This window comes from Ranitomeya variabilis, chromosome 2 (genome assembly GCF_051348905.1).
Source record: "Ranitomeya variabilis isolate aRanVar5 chromosome 2, aRanVar5.hap1, whole genome shotgun sequence".
In the NCBI taxonomy this organism is placed as follows: Eukaryota; Metazoa; Chordata; class Amphibia; order Anura; family Dendrobatidae; genus Ranitomeya; species Ranitomeya variabilis.
The window spans coordinates 312,357,739-312,373,990 of NC_135233.1; positions in this window are offsets into that span (position 1 = coordinate 312,357,739).

Here is a 16,252-nt window from a genome sequence, read left to right on the forward strand (position 1 = left end):
GTCGCTGCAATGTCACCCAAAGGCCTGCACACGGTAGTGCCGCCACCAGCTCCGATTAAACGGGTCCGGAGCTAACCCAAAACAGTAGCGTAATTTCCCTTCAAGAGACTTGGGGTACGTTTTTAGAGCAGGGAGAAAGGACTGGCATGAAATAATATACCCCACAAAATGTAGGCAGTGCTTTTTATAAAAATATGTTACAAAGATGTTACAAATGAGACAATTGCAAATATGTACAAGGTAATTATAAAAAAACAGGGAATAACATGAGAAATACACTTACAGTTGTGCAGAGCATTGCAGGCAACCAGGCTAGGGGGGTTTCCATCTATCCCAGTGCATTAGCACTCGCAGTCAGGTCGCTTCAGGTAAAAACTCACAACTCCCACCCTGGAAGCCTGCCAGCAACTTTATAACCTACAGCCTGTGACCTCACAGAAAGGGCTGGTTTTTCCAACCCCTCCTCTCTCGTCAGGGTTGCTCACTGTGCATTAAATATATCTGATGCCCGTAACTTCGCTCCAGAACATGTCATAATCGTACCATACCCAGCATTCATCTCGTATTATCGCTGGCATTCTAGTGAGATCAAATATGTCCTATTTGGGATGTATATTTACAGAGAAATCCCTACTTCTTCTCCTGATGGAGTTAAAAGCTCATGTTTAGAGTGATGGGTAGATGCTTCGATGGAGATCAAGGACATGTATTTATCATTCTCCTATCGTACATCGTCTGCCTAATATCTTACAAAAATGGAACAAAGGACCGCATGGTTCTAGAGACTTAGAATCCAGTTCTTGCTGGAGGAAGCTTCTACCTGGTCGTAAACATTCCTTTAGGCAATAAAACGCTCTCCCCCCATGTACATTGGCAAGGCAAGCTCAACTCTGAAGTAAAAGAGAAGGGGGGGTTTCTTAGCCCACATCCTGGGCTGACAAGAGAAACTAAACTTATGATATTTCATACCATATCGTGACACCTCCCCCTTTTGGCGTGCGCTACGGCAGCAGAACCTCTCGGTATGCCTCCATGCGCACCTCCGTGGGTTCACCCTGGCGGGAGAGTCCATCTGCATTCCCATGCTCTTTGCCCGCTTTGTGTTTGATGGTGAAGTCAAATTGCTGAAGGGCAAGGCTCCAGCGTAGCAACCTGCCGTTGGTTCCATACATGGTGCTTAGCCAGCGCAGAGGGTTGTGGTCGGTCACCACCATGAAGGTGCGACCGTACAAGTAGGGCTGCAAGCGCTGCAGGGCCCAGACTATGGCCAGGCACTCCTTCTCAATGGTGGAGTAGGCCACTTCCCTTGGCAAAAGTTTCCGGCTCAGGTACAACACGGGGTGCTCTTGGTCCTCCGAGTCAACCTGGCTGAGCACAGCACCAAGGCCAAACTCGCTGGCGTCGGTCTGTACCAAGAACGATCGACTGCTGTCGACTGCTTTCAACACCGGGGCGTTGCACAGTGCTGTTTTCAACGCCTGGAAGGCCCCCTCACAGCCATCTGTCCAGTTGACGATGTGGGGTAGCTTCTTCCTGGTGAGGTCCGTCAAAGGTTTTGCCAGGCTACTATAGTGCTGCACGAAGCACCTATAGTACCCTGCAGTGCCCAGGAAGGACATCACCTGTTTCTTGTTCCTGGGAGTGAGCCAGTTCACGATCACGCCCACTTTGTCAGGCTCTGGCTTTAGGGTGTTTCCACCTACCCGGTGCCCCAGGTAGTGAACTTCCCTCATGCCCATCTGGCACTTTCCCGGCTTGATAGTCAGTCCTGCTCGGTGAATTCGCCCGAGCACCTCCTCGAGATGCTGCAGGTGTTCATCCCAGGAGGGACTGAAGATGGCAATGTCATCTAAGTACGCCACAGCGTACTTCTCCAGTCCCTGAAGCAGGAGATTGCCCATCTGCTGGAAAGTGGCAGGGGCATTCTTCATGCCGAAGGGCATGACCGTGGACTCGTACAGTCCAAAGGGTGTGATAAAGGCGGACTTCTCCTGCGCCTCGAGGCTCAGGGGAATCTGCCAGTATCCGCGACTCAGATCCATTATTGTCAGGTATTTTGCACCAGCTAAATTCTCAAGCAGCTCCTCGATGCGCGGCATTGGGTGCGCGTCAGAGGCTGTAATGGCGTTGAGCCCCCTGTAGTCCACGCAGAACCGGGTGGTCCGGTCCTTCTTTGGCACGAGAACTACCGGTGAGGCCCACGCGCTCTTTGACCGTCGAATCACCCCCAGCTGTAACATCTCATCGATCTCCTGGCGCATAATCTGCTGAACCTGGTCAGAGATTCGATAGGGTGTTCGCCGTAGTGGGGCGTGATTCCCGGTGTCCACCTCGTGGACGGCTAACTCAGTCCTTCCAGGCCGGTTGGAGAACACGACCCGGAAGGGTTCCAGTGTGGTTTGCAACTGCAACCGCTGTGGTTCATCTAGCGAGGCGCTTACCTCCACGTCCTCAATGGACCCACGGGCCTTGGCTTGGGCCAGCATGTCCAGGAGGGTGTCTTCCTCCCCTTCTTCGGGTGCGCTGCAGACCGGTAGGACGAAAGGTTCACGTTCGTGATGAGCCTTCATCATGTTGACGTGAAAGGCCTTTCGCCTACCCCGAGTGTGGTCAAGCGTGACCACGTAGGTGACCGGGTTGAGCTGTTGGTGGATGACGTACGGGCCCTCCCAGGCTGCCTGAAGCTTATCCGTTGGTACAGGAACCAGCACCCACACCTTTTGACCCATGTGGTAGGTCCGCTCCCGGGCGTTCTGGTCGTACCAGTGCTTCTGATCAGCCTGAGCCTGCGTCATGTTGTCATGCACCAACTGCGTCAAGGTCTGCATCTTGTCACGGAAGCGCATGACATACTCCACTATGGACACTTCAGAAGGGTTCGGCTCCCCTTCCCAGGATTCTCTTACCAACCCAAGGGGTCCCCGGACTCGCCTGCCGTACAGGAGCTCGAAGGGGGAGAACCCCGTCGAGGCCTGCGGAACCTCTCGGTAAGCGAATAGCAGGTGTGGGAGGTACCGCTCCCAGTCGCGCCCTTGTGTCTCAACCAGCATGCGTAGCATCTGTTTGAGGGTACCATTGAAGCGTTCACACAAGCCATTGGTCTGTGGGTGATACGCACTCGATACCAGGTGCTTCACCTGCATTTTCTTACAGAGAGCCTCCATTAGGTGAGACATAAATTGGGTCCCTTGATCAGTAAGCATTTCCCTGGGAAATCCTACACGTGAAAAGATGGCCAACAGGGCATCCACCACCTTATCTGCCCTAGTTGACGACAGAGCTACTGCCTCTGGGTACCGGGTAGCGTAGTCTACCACAGTAAGAATATATTGCTTTCCAGAGCTGCTGGGGACAGCCAGCGGGCCCACAATGTCCACCGCAATCCTCTGGAAAGGCTCCTCTATCACTGGCAAAGGGATCAGGGGAGCCTTAAGAGCAGGCCCCGCCTTCCCCACTCTTTGACAGGTGACACAGGAGCGGCAGTAGTTTGACACATCTGTCCCCATCTTAGGCCAATAGAAGTGTTGAGACAGCCGGGCCTTAGTTTTGCTGATCCCCAAGTGTCCAGCTAGCGGGATCTCATGGGCAATCCGCAACAACTCACCCCGGAATTGCTGTGGGACGACCAGCTGTCTTTCCCTCAACCACTCCTTTTGTGATTCTCCGGGTACTGTCTCCCGGTACAACCTTCCTCCTTCCCAGAACACCTTCTCCTTATCAGTCTCGGAGAATGACGTCCCGGCGAGTTGTCTCAAACTCTCTAGGCTCGCATCTGTGTGCAGAGCGGCCTGAAACTCCTGGCTAGGGGAAGCCAGAAGCGATGTCAGGGTCCCTTCCCCACGGGAGCCCTCTGGGACCTGCTCTGGGTCCACCTCTGGTTCAGTCACACTGATGACTGAGGAGGGTCCGGAAGGCAGACAGGTATCTGCGTTCCGGGCACTCTGACTGCGGGTGACAGCAGCTACGTAGGCTGTCTCCCCGGGGATTTCTACAGACCCAACAGCCGACGCTGCTATGGGCTCTACCTCCCCATCCACCCCCATTACCTCAGGAGCATTGCTACTTATGGGCCAGTTACCTTCCTCGGTGGCACTGGTCAATTGCATGGCATCACCTTCCTCACGGTTCCCATGTATCTCCCCATTTCCGGTAGCACCGACACTTGCCCCTGTTAGGGGTTCCTCAGCCGTCTCACTCCGCAGAGCGACATGGCTGAGCACTCCTGTACCTATGGACACATCAACTTTCACAGAAACATCATTATCAGATACAGTTGGCACAGGTACAACATTTCCACCATCAATCCTAGGGAAAAAATGGTTAACAGATGCATCATTACAAGATAAAGCATGGTCAGGTAACACATGCGATTTCTCATCATCATCATCATCAGGGTTAACGTTACCCTTATTAGCAGATTGGGGAGGGGTGTCAGGGACGTAGTATGCAAACAACCTCCCCAAATCAGTCCCCAACAAAACATCAGTGGGCAAATTATCAGACAACCCCACTTCCTTCACCCCGCTCCCGGCACCCCAATCAATATAAACCCGGGCCATCGGTAAGGGACAGCTAATGCCCCCAATCCCAGTGACAGTTAGGGTTTTCCCCGGAATGATTTCTTCAGGGGCCGCCAGTTCGGGTCGGATGAGGGTTCGTTCAGCCCCGGTGTCCTTGAGGCCTGTAGCAACACGACCTCCCACAGTGACGGGCTGTACGTTGTCACACATCCTCCCAACCACACCACCCACCAAAAGGACTGCTGCATTAGGCCCTGGGGCCTTGGATGGGAGGTTCTTCTGCTTGGCTGGACATTGGGTACTGATATGACCAGTCTGCCTGCAGTGGTAACACTGGCGAAGTTCGGTGGTAGTTCTGGTGCTGTTGGCCACGGGGACAGGACCTCTGGTGTGTTGGCTGGCAGGGGTACTGGCGTTGGATGCAGGCTTACCCCCTCTCCAGCTGGAGGTGACTGGCTTCCGCACTTCCGATCTACGGTTGGCCTCATAGGCATCGGCAATCTGCGCTGCTTTCGTCACGTCTTTGGGTTCTCTGTCCATCACGAACTGTCGCACCTCAGCTGGGCAAAGATGGAAGAACTGGTCTTTGATCATCAGGTCTCGCAGCTGTGCAAAGGTGGTCACTGACAGTCCTTGGGTCCACTGGTCAAAGTGGGTCCCCAGTCCATGCACCACATCACTGTAACTGTCGTGTGGGCCACGTTGGAGGGTCCGAAACTTTTTACGGTACACCTCGGGTGTAAGCTGGTACTTGGCTGAGAGCCTGCTTGATGGCCTCATAGTCACCATCTTGTTCTTGAGGGAGTGCAGCAAACGCCTCCAGAGCTTTTCCTCTCAGCCCTGGTGTCAGGTATCGTGCCCATTCTTGTGTAGGCAGCTGGTACTGCCTGCAGGCTTTCTCAAAGGCCCGCAGAAAAGTGTCCAAGTCCCCCATCCTTTTCCATAACAGGAAAGTGGTCGGGCCAGGGCTTTGGTGTCTGAGCGCTGCTGGGCTCACGGCTCTGGGCGGTGGAAGGCGTCCCCCCCTGCCGGAGCATCTCCAGTGCATGTTCTCGCTGGGCTTGGCGCTCGGCTCGCTGGGCCTGGGCCTCTCGCTCGGCTCTCTCTGCCTCTCGCTGGGCCTCTCGCTCGGCTCGGGCCTCGGCCTCCTGCCGGTATTGCTGAATCAGCTGCCGACGTCCCTCATGGTCGTCAGTGGGGAATTCTTTCAAGGCCGCCTGCAGGTGGGGGTCCAATTCACCCGGATTGCTAACGGGGCGATCATTCAGTGGTTGGACCTCTGCTGCAGCACCATGTCCGCTGGTGCTGGCATCTGCGGCCTCTGGGCTCTGTGAGTGGTCTAGAGCGGCTTCCCATTGCATCAGGACTGCGACCAGTTGGCTTTTGTTTTTGTTTGCAAAGTCAATGTGCTGTGACTTGCACAAGGCCACAAGGGTGTCTTTGGTCTGCTGCTCATAAAAGGTTTCTCCCAGCACAACCATGGTTGCCAAATAAAAGATAGGATAGAAAAATGAAGAGAAAGGGAGGGGATAATTACCAGTACACAATTGTCTCACAACTAATAAGCACTGAGTTCGTTCTCCCAAACTTATCTGCGCAGAGTTCTCGCGAGAACTTTCTGCAAGTTTTTAGTGAGAGGAATGATTGCTCAAACCAAATCACTAATGCTCTAATATCCCACCGCTGCCACCAATTGTCACGATTCACACCGTGACTGTCAAGATCCCTTAGCCGCTGCCCACAATTTGTCACGGATTGGGGTGACTTTAGACCAACAGACGGCTATCACATGTGCAGGGGGCTTATCCTAGTTATCCCTCCACTGCCACAATGTGATGAAAAAAAAAACACACACGAGGCTATTGACCTCTTGTTTACAGCAGGGGCTTATTTTAGGTATCCCACTGCTCTTCAGTATACCATGAACTGCAGGGATTTGTGTATATCCCGCTTACAGTTCCACTTAAACCTTGCAGCTCTCTGGCGCCCCCCTTACTGTCAGGTCAGATTAGGTACTGCACCTAGGGTAATTATTCGCCAGAAAGGCTGCCTGCTATGTACTGGCTATTGGGCGCGCTGCAGCGACGTGATAACTACTCCCGCTCAGGCAGGAACAATAATTATCAAGCCGCAGTCGCTGCAATGTCACCCAAAGGCCTGCACACGGTAGTGCCGCCACCAGCTCCGATTAAACGGGTCCAGAGCTAACCCAAAACAGTAGCGTAATTTCCCTTCAAGAGACTTAGGGTACGTTTTTAGAGCAGGGAGAAAGGACTGGCATGAAATAATATACCCCACAAAATGTAGGCAGTGCTTTTTATAAAAATATGTTACAAAGATGTTACAAATGAGACAATTGCAAATATGTACAAGGTAATTATAAAAAAACAGGGAATAACATGAGAAATACACTTACTTGTGCAGAGCATTGCAGGCAACCAGGCTAGGGGGGTTTCCATCTATCCCAGTGCATTAGCACTCGCAGTCAGGTCGCTTCAGGTAAAAACTCACAACTCCCACCCTGGAAGCCTGCCAGCAACTTTATAACCTACAGCCTGTGACCTCACAGAAAGGGCTGGTTTTTCCAACCCCTCCTCTCTCGTCAGGGTTGCTCACTGTGCATTAAATATATCTGATGCCCGTAACTTCGCTCCAGAACATGTCATAATCGTACCATACCCAGCATTCATCTCGTATTATCGCTGGCATTCTAGTGAGATCAAATATGTCCTATTTGGGATGTATATTTACAGAGAAATCCCTACTTCTTCTCCTGATGGAGTTAAAAGCTCATGTTTAGAGTGATGGGTAGATGCTTCGATGGAGATCAAGGACATGTATTTATCATTCTCCTATCGTACATCGTCTGCCTAATATCTTACAAAAATGGAACAAAGGACCGCATGGTTCTAGAGACTTAGAATCCAGTTCTTGCTGGAGGAAGCTTCTACCTGGTCATAAACATTCCTTTAGGCAATAAAACGCTCTCCCCCCATGTACATTGGCAAGGCAAGCTCAACTCTGAAGTAAAAGAGAAGGGGGGGTTTCTTAGCCCACATCCTGGGCTGACAAGAGAAACTAAACTTATGATATTTCATACCATATCGTGACATTGGACCACTAGGAAGGTCCTTTATTGCTAAAGCTATAAAAGGTTTGCATGGCCGCACGGCCATGCGCTAGTATAGACTTGATATGTGTGTGTAGATGAATGTCTGTTGATGGATGAAAGCTCCTTAATTCCCATTCCTTGCGTTGATGACTGCTCGCGAATGGTGGAAGCTACCTAGCGCCCGACAGTGCTACCTGCACACTAAGCACACTTTGACAGGCCTCCCGAGGAAGCTAGATATAGCGAAACGTACGTCGGGGCTACACGGATCCAGCTGACACCGTACCCACATGGGTAAGCACCTATAGTAGTGTCTATGCTGAGCACTCTTTCTGCACTTTATTATGCCTTTTGAATATCATGACTTTGAGTAGGCACGGCTGCACCTCCTACTCGCTAGAGGCTTTGGCTATATAGATAATACATAGATTATACACAGATAATACACAGTTGTCTGCAGTATATATATTTTTGTGGGGTGTATACATATTAGATATCCCTCAGGTGCTATGTAGTGCTGCCATTTGGCATTTCTGGTGTCACTGGCTCTGATGATTTTTTGTGTCATCACCATCTCCGGTCATTTTTCCTAGTTATATGTCTTTTTTGTATGTATTTTAATATTTAATAAAGAATTTTTTTTTGGTTACATTAGTTATTGTACTTCTTTATTATTCAGGGGCATTATACTCCAGTTCTCTATAGGTTTCTAGTTAGCATGGGAGTTGCTCAATTGTCCATAATTATACTTGGCACCTCCACCCTGGGTGGGTGGCAGTAGGTATTACCAATTATGTCGGTGTTTGTTCAAAACACTAAGCACACGTTTCAGTATCTATTTGCAGTGCCCGTCTTTACGGCACCGTGCGCAATCAGTGCGCTTTCCTGACAGCCGGTCAGAGTAGGGTGGAAATTAACGCTTGGACTCAGCATCTGACTCAGGCGCGGGCTCAAAAGCCACCGAGGGTCAGAGCGAGTCCAATGACCAGTTTAGTGGGGGTGATTCATAGGGATCCCATTAGTGTCTTTCAGCTGCACCCTGTGACTGCTAACAGGGTGCAGTGTAATTACGGCGACTCTGAAGCAAGAGTTCGCTTCCATTCACACTGGGTGAGGTCTAACCCACATGTGAGCAAGCGTCCATCCGCCATTACTCAGCAGCAGGTGCCATCTCTGCACGGTGGACCCCGGACTGCGAACGCACCTCATATTTTTTAATATTATTTGGTGCGTTCCGCCAGTCCTAACATTATAATAGCACCAGGGTCTGGCTAGTAATGGCGGACGAACAGCGACTGCAGCGGTACATCCAGCAGCTGGAGGGCAGGTTGTCGGCTCTTGAGCATTCAACCTCAGCTATGAAAGTTACCGCAGTAGCTGTTCAGGCTGCTAGCGTGGCTGCAGCAAGTTTGTCCACTGCCACCCCTGTTCCGACCTTGTCCCGCCTCCCGCTGCCAGATACTCTGGTGATAGCAAGTCATGTAGGGGATTCGTGAGCCAGTGCGCTATACACCTCGAGCTTCTGGCTGCACGTTTTCCCACAGAGCGGGCAAAGATGGGATTCATTATATCCCTTCTGTCGGACAGGGCGTTGCAGTGGGCTATGCCGCTGTGGGAGCACGACGATCATGTGGTGCAGAGTGCTCCACAGTTTCTGAGCACTCTGAAACAGGTCTTTTTAGGACCTCGAGTCACCCATGATACGGCACTCCAACTGCTGCCATTGGCTCGTCCATGGTCAGCCATTTTGCCGTCCACTTCCGGACTTTAGCATCTGAGCTGGAGTGGCCGGATAAAGCACTCATCCCTGTATTTTGGAGAGGGCTGGCTGACCATGTGAAGGACGCTTTAGCCACTAGGGAGATTCCCGCCACACTGGAGGAGCTAATGGCTGTATCAACTCGCATCGACCTTATTTTTAAAGAGCAAAGGTAAGAGTGAGCCAAGTGTAGGCAGAGTTTTCGGCTGGCTCCCACCTTCGCCAGACCTCTGGAATCTCCGGTCCAGGCGTCCGAGTCACATGAGCCCATGGAGGTGTCACGACCGGGATCTAAGTCCCGGACCGCTTGTACACTCAAGTTCTGTCATGTTTGCCGGCAGTCAGGACATCTTACCTCCAGATGTTCCCAGCGGTCGGGAAAAGTCAGCATCTAGTGGTTGTAGGAGGAGGTACACTAGACACGGCGATGTTTTCCTCCAAACTGTCCTTTAAGGGGACAACTACCATAGGCCCATCCACTCTTACCGTAGAGCTTTGCGTGGATTCCGAGGTGGAGGGCAATTTTATGTTGTCATCTGCCTTTGCCCGGCGACACGCAATAGCCCTGGTGATGCTCACCAAACCTGTGACCGTACGAGTGGTAAATGGGTTGACACTGCCCTCTCAGATAACACACCAAACCAAAAGTGTTCTCCAAAATGGCTTTGGAGACCCTTCAGCCTCACCGCTCCTATGACTGTCCTATTGACTTCTTGCCTGGTGCTGAGCCTCCCCGGGGTCGAGTCTACCCGTTATCTCTCCCAAAGACTGAGGCAATGTCTCAGTACATTCCGGAGAATCTGGCAAGAGGATTCATTAGGAAGTCAGTGTCACCTGCAGGGGCGGGGTTCTTTGTGCAGAAGAACGGATAATTACGTCCATGCATAGATTACAGGGGTCTTAATGCCATCACCGTTAAGAATAAATACCCTCTGCCCCTGATATCTGAGCTTTTCGATAGGTTGAGGGGAGCCAGGGTATTTACTAAGCTTGATCTGTGGAGTGCTTACAACCTGATTCGCATCCGTGAGGAGGATGAATGGAAGACGGCTTTAAACACCAGGGATGGGCACTATGAATACCTGGTGATGCCCTTCGGGCTCTGTAATGCCCCAGCCATTTTCCAAGACTTTGTAAATTATATGTTGCGGGATATGCTCTCTACCTCGGTTGTAGTCTATCTGGATGATATTTTCATCTACTCTCCAGATATAGACTCCCACCGGAGAGATGTTTGCAAAGTCTTCGACCTCCTACGGGCAAACTCCCGCTATGCCAAGTTAGAGAAGTGTGTGTTTGAGCAGGAGTCTTTGCCTTTCCTGGGCTATATCATCTCAGCCCAAGGATTGGCTATGGATCCTGCCAAACTACAGGCTGTGATGGACTGGCAGGAACCCCATTCTCTCAAAGTGGTGCAGCGCTTTATGGGGTTCATCAACTATTATTGCCAGTTTATTCCCCACTTCTCAACTTTGGTAGCTCCCCTGGTTTCCCTCACCAAGAAGGGACATAATCCCAAATTGTGGTTGGAGGAGGTCTCCAAGGCCTTCCTCTCTATCAAGTCACACTTTGCTGGCGCTCCCATTTTACATCGCCCCGATGTTGATAAACCGTTTATCATGGAGGTGGATGCCTCTTCTGTCGGTGCTGGAGCAATCCTCTTCCAGAAGGATGCTCAAGGTCAGAAGCATCCTTGCTTCTTCTTCTCCAAGACCTTCACACCAGCGGAGAGGAACTATTCCATCGGGGACAGGGAGCTGCTAGCCATGAAGTTGGCCTTTTCGTAGAGGAGATATCTTCTGAAGGGGGCTCGCTACCCCTTCCAAGTATTCACTGACCACAAGAATTTGGTGTACTTACAAACCGCCCAGCGGCTAAACTCTCGCCAGGCCAGATGGTCCCTGTTCTTCTCCCAGTTCCATTTTACCTTACTTTTTCTCTCCGGGGAGAACACTCGGGCCGACGCTTTCTCCCGCTCCTTTGTGTCATCATCATCAGAGGAGGAGGAGCAGCCTCGGCTTATTGTCCCTTCAGAGAGCCTGAGAACTGTGGCTCAGGTTTCACTAGAGTCTGTGCCCCCAGGCAAGACTTTCGTTCCATCTAACTTGCGACCGGAGGTTCTCTTGGGCTCACTCGTCCAGGGTGGGTGGACATTTGGGACCACGAAGACATTAGAGTTTTTGGCAAGGACGTACTGGTGGCCGCATATGGCCTGTGACGTCGGGGACTATATTATGGCATGTGTCTCCTGCGCCAAGAATCGGTCTCCTCGGCAACGGCCTGCTGGACTACTTTACCCCCTGCAGGTGGCAGACAGGCCCTGGGAGATGGTCGGGATGGACTTCGTGGTGGGCTTACCCAAGTCTCGTAGCTGCACCATTATCTGGGTAGTCACCGACGATTTTTCTAAAATCGTGCACTTGGTGCCGCTTCCACGGTTACCTTCTGCACGGGCCTTGGCGGCGTTGTTCATTACCATGTTTTCTGCCTACATGGCATGCCAGACAAAATTGTCAGGGACCGGTCCCCAATTTGCGTCTCGGTTCTGGAGAGAGCTGTCGTTTACTCAGCATTGAGCTGAATCTCTCTTCTGCGTACCACCCCGAGACGAATGGGTTGGTAGAGAGGGCCAACCAGACTCTGGTCACATACCTGCGACATTCTGTCTCCGCCAGGCAGGATGACTGGGCATTCTTGCTACCATGGGCGGAGTTTGCATTGAACAACGCCGTAGCCGACTCCACCGGGCAGACCCCATTCCTCCTTAACTACGGCCAGCATCCGCGTGTCCCTGTGCCCATGCCATCCATTGATTCTAGGGTGGCAGACTGGGCGGTGGAGGCACGTGACATTTGGGACTGCACACAGGATGCCATCCGGGCCTCCAAGGAGAGAATGAGTGTTTCTGCTGATGGACATCGGCGCCCCGCTCCGACCTTTGCTCCTGGCGACTTAGTGTGGCTCTCCGCCCATCACATCGGGCTGCGAGTTGAGTCCACTAAGTTTGCTCCTCGCTACATAGGCCCCTTCAAGATCCTGGAACAAGTCAATCCTGTGGTCTATCGGTTGGCCCTTCCTCCACACCTAGGTATCACTGACACCTTTCATGTGTCCCTCCTAAAACCCGTTCACATGTCCTGGTTTTCCAAATCATCTGCCGGGACATCGGGCTCATCCACGGACGATTACGAGGTGAATGCTATCATGGGGTGTAAGGTGGTACATGGCAAAAAATTCTATCTGGTGGATTGGAAGGGTCATGGCCCAGAGGGCAGGACCTGGGAGCCTGTTAAGCACATTCAGGCTCCGCTGCTCATTGCGGCCTTTGAGCGTAGCGAGACTCGGGGAGGAGGTAATGTAGGGAGTCGAGGTAATGTAAGGAGTCGAGCTCCCGCTGCTGTACAGGGGGAATCTTGAACCATGTCCGCTGTGGTCTCCCATTCTCCTCCCAGCGTCTGGCTCAAGCTGATACTGTGCGCTTGGTTACTGCTGCCTTTCCAGGCTCTGCCTTTGTAGCCAGTACTGATCAGCAGCGAGCAGGCATTTCAGGGACTAAGTCCTGCTTTTCCCATACTGAGCATGCCCACAGGACGACCTCCCATTGGAGGTCGGGGGTCACACGCACAGGTCCTGTAGCAGCTCCTATTGGACCACTAGTAAGGTCCTTTATTGCTAAAGCTATAAAAGGTTTGCATTGCCGCACGGCCATGCGCTAGTATAGACTTGATATGTGTGTGTGTAGATGGATGAAAGCTCCTTAAAGGGAACCTGTCACCTGAATTTGGCGGGACCAGTTTTGGGTCATATGGGCGGGGTTTTCGGGTGTTTGATTCACCCTTTCCTCACCCGCTGGCTGCAATATTGGATTGAAGTTCATTCTCTGTCCTCCGGAGTACACGCCTGCGCAAGGCAATATTGCCCATGAATTGAGGAAAATCAAGCGAGAAGCTGCCAAGATGCCATTTGCCACCAGTTTTGCCATATTTCAGAGCTGCAACGTTACTGGAGTAACAAAAAGCACAAGGTGTGCGATACTCAGGGACATGGCCAAGGTAAGGAAGGCTGAAAAATGACCACCTTTGAACAAGAAACCTAAGATAAAATGTCAAGACTGGGCCAAGAAATATCTTAAAGGTATGTGTCCACGGTCAGGTTTGCTTCAGGCTTTGGTCAGGATTTTATGCAGGTAAAATCCTGACCAAAAATGCACCTGAGGTCACTGGCAGGTCACCTGCGGTGTTCCTGCGTGTTTTGCTCATTGTAGCAACATGCTGCGTTCTGAAAAAACGCACCGCATGTGCGTTTTTGCGGGAAAAACGCATGCGTTTTTTAATGCACAGTGGAGACGGGATTTCATTAAATCCCCTCCACTATGCTGTAACATCTGGACGCTGCGTTTTTGACGCTGCGTCAAAAACGCAGCGTTTCCTGAACGTGGACACATACCCTAAGACTGACTTTTCAAAGGTTTTATGGACTGATGAAATGAGTGACTCTTGATGGGCCAGAGGCTGGATCAGTAAAGGGCAGAGAGCTCCACTCCGACGCCAGCAAGGTGGAGGTGGGGTACCGGTATGGGCTGGTATCATCAAAGATGAACCTGTGGGACCTTTTCGGGTTGAGGATGGAATGAAGCTCAACTCCCAGACAATTGCCAGTTTCTGGAAGACAACTTCTTCAAGCAGTGGTACAGGAAGAAGTCCGTATCGTTCAAGAAAAACATGATTTTCATGCAGGACAATGCTCCATCACATGCCTCCAACTACTCCACAGCGTGGCTGGCCATTAAAGGTCTCCAAGAAGAAAAAATAATGACATGGCTTCCTTGTTCACCTGATCTGAAGCCCATAGAGAACTTGTGGTCCCTCATAGAATGTGAGATCTACAGGGAGGGAAAACAGTCCACCTCTCGGAACAGTGTCTGGGAGGCTGTGGTGGCTGCTGCATGCAATGTTGATCTTAAATAGATCAAGCAACTGACAGAATCTATGGATGGAAGGCTGTTCAGTGTCATCATAAAGAAAGGTGGCTATATTGGTCACTAATTGTTGGCTTTGTTTTTGCATGTCAGAAATGTTTATTTCTAAGTGTTGTGCAGTTATATTGGTTTACCTGGTGAAAATAAACAAATGAGAAGGGAATATATTTGGTTTTTATCAAGTTGCCTAATAATTCTGTACAGTAATAGTTACCTGCACAAACAGATATCCCCCCCCCAAAAAAAAAATAGCCAAATCTAAAAACTGATTGAGAACATAGTTGTTGATCAATAATAAAAATAATCTTCTAAAATAAAACTTGCCTAATAATTCTGCACACAGTGTATATATACACACATACATACACTGGCGTTTTCAAAGAAGATACAAATAAGCTGGAAATGTGTCAATTTCCTGCATTTTTTTGTGGACAAGATATCTGTCCGCTGCATTGACCATGTTGTGCAGTGTCTTCGTTTACGGCGTGTTGCCTGTATCGCCTGGTGTTCAGATCTGTCAGTCATGTGGCAGAGAAACACCACTGCAAAAGCTGCACGTATTCAGCATGTTAAAAAAAAGTTTAAAAATTGGAGAAACAGCATTAATAAGTTATTACTAATAGACATCGTCTAGCTTGTTCATTGCTGGGATCTTCAGCATTGGGACTGCCAATGACCTCACAAAGAGGGCCCTGCCGTATCATCACGAATGGAACGGAGGTGCTTGACCTTCACTCCATTGTCTATGGGACTTCCTGAAATCTCCAACTACCTTTCTTCACTACCAGTCCAACATGTCAGGCTCACCTGGTGAGGTGAATTCTCTATGCCTCAGGCCCAGGCGGGCACACGGATACCAGCCATTGATGCAGGAAGGTAAGTGGGCAGCAAGGACTTGGCACACACAAGAATCTCAGAAGCAGCAGGACGGATGAAGTGGAGCCCAGCAGGGATCAATGTGAGAACAACACACCAAACATAGGACTAGAGGCTTAGGGTACCGTTACACTTAAACGACTTACCAACGATCACGACCAGCGATACGACCTGGCCGTGATCGTTGGTAAGTGGTTGTGTGGTCGCTGGGGAGCTGTCACACAGACAGCTCTCTCCAGCGACCAACGATCAGGGTAAAGACTTCGGCATCGTTGAAACTGTCTTCAACGATGCCGAAGTCCCCCTGCAGCACCCGGGTAACCAGGGTAAACATCGGGTTACTAAGTGCAGGGCCGCGCTTAGTAACCCGATATTTACCCTGGTTACCATTGTAAAAGTAAAAAAAACCACTACATACTCACATTCTGATGTCTGTCACGTCCCCCGCTGGCGTCCACAGGGTTGAAACTGCTTTCAGCAGGAGCGTTGCTAATGCTGCGCTGCTGCCGAGAGCTTCCCTGCACTGAATGTGTCAGCGCCGGCAGACAGCGGTGATGTCACCGCTGTGCTCTGCTTTACGGCCGGCACTGACAGTCAGTGCAGGGAAGCTCTCGGCAGCAGCGCGTGCATATTAGCAGCGCTCTTGCCAAAAGCAGTTTTAACCCTGTGGACGCCGGCGGGGGACGTGACAGACATCAGAATGTGAGTATGTAGTGGATTTTTTTTTTTAACTTTTACAATGGTAACCAGGGTAAATATCGGGTTACTAAGCGCGGCCCTGCGCTTAGTAACCCGATATTTACCCTGGTTACCATTGTAAAACATTGCTGGCATCGTTGCTTTTGCTGTCAAACACAACAATACACGCCGACCTGACAACCAAATAAAGTTCTGGACTTCTAGCTCCGACCAGCGATATCACAGCAGGATCCAGATCGCTGCTGCGGGTCAAACACAACGAGATCGCTATCCAGGACGCTGCAACGTCACGGATCGCTGTCGTTCTC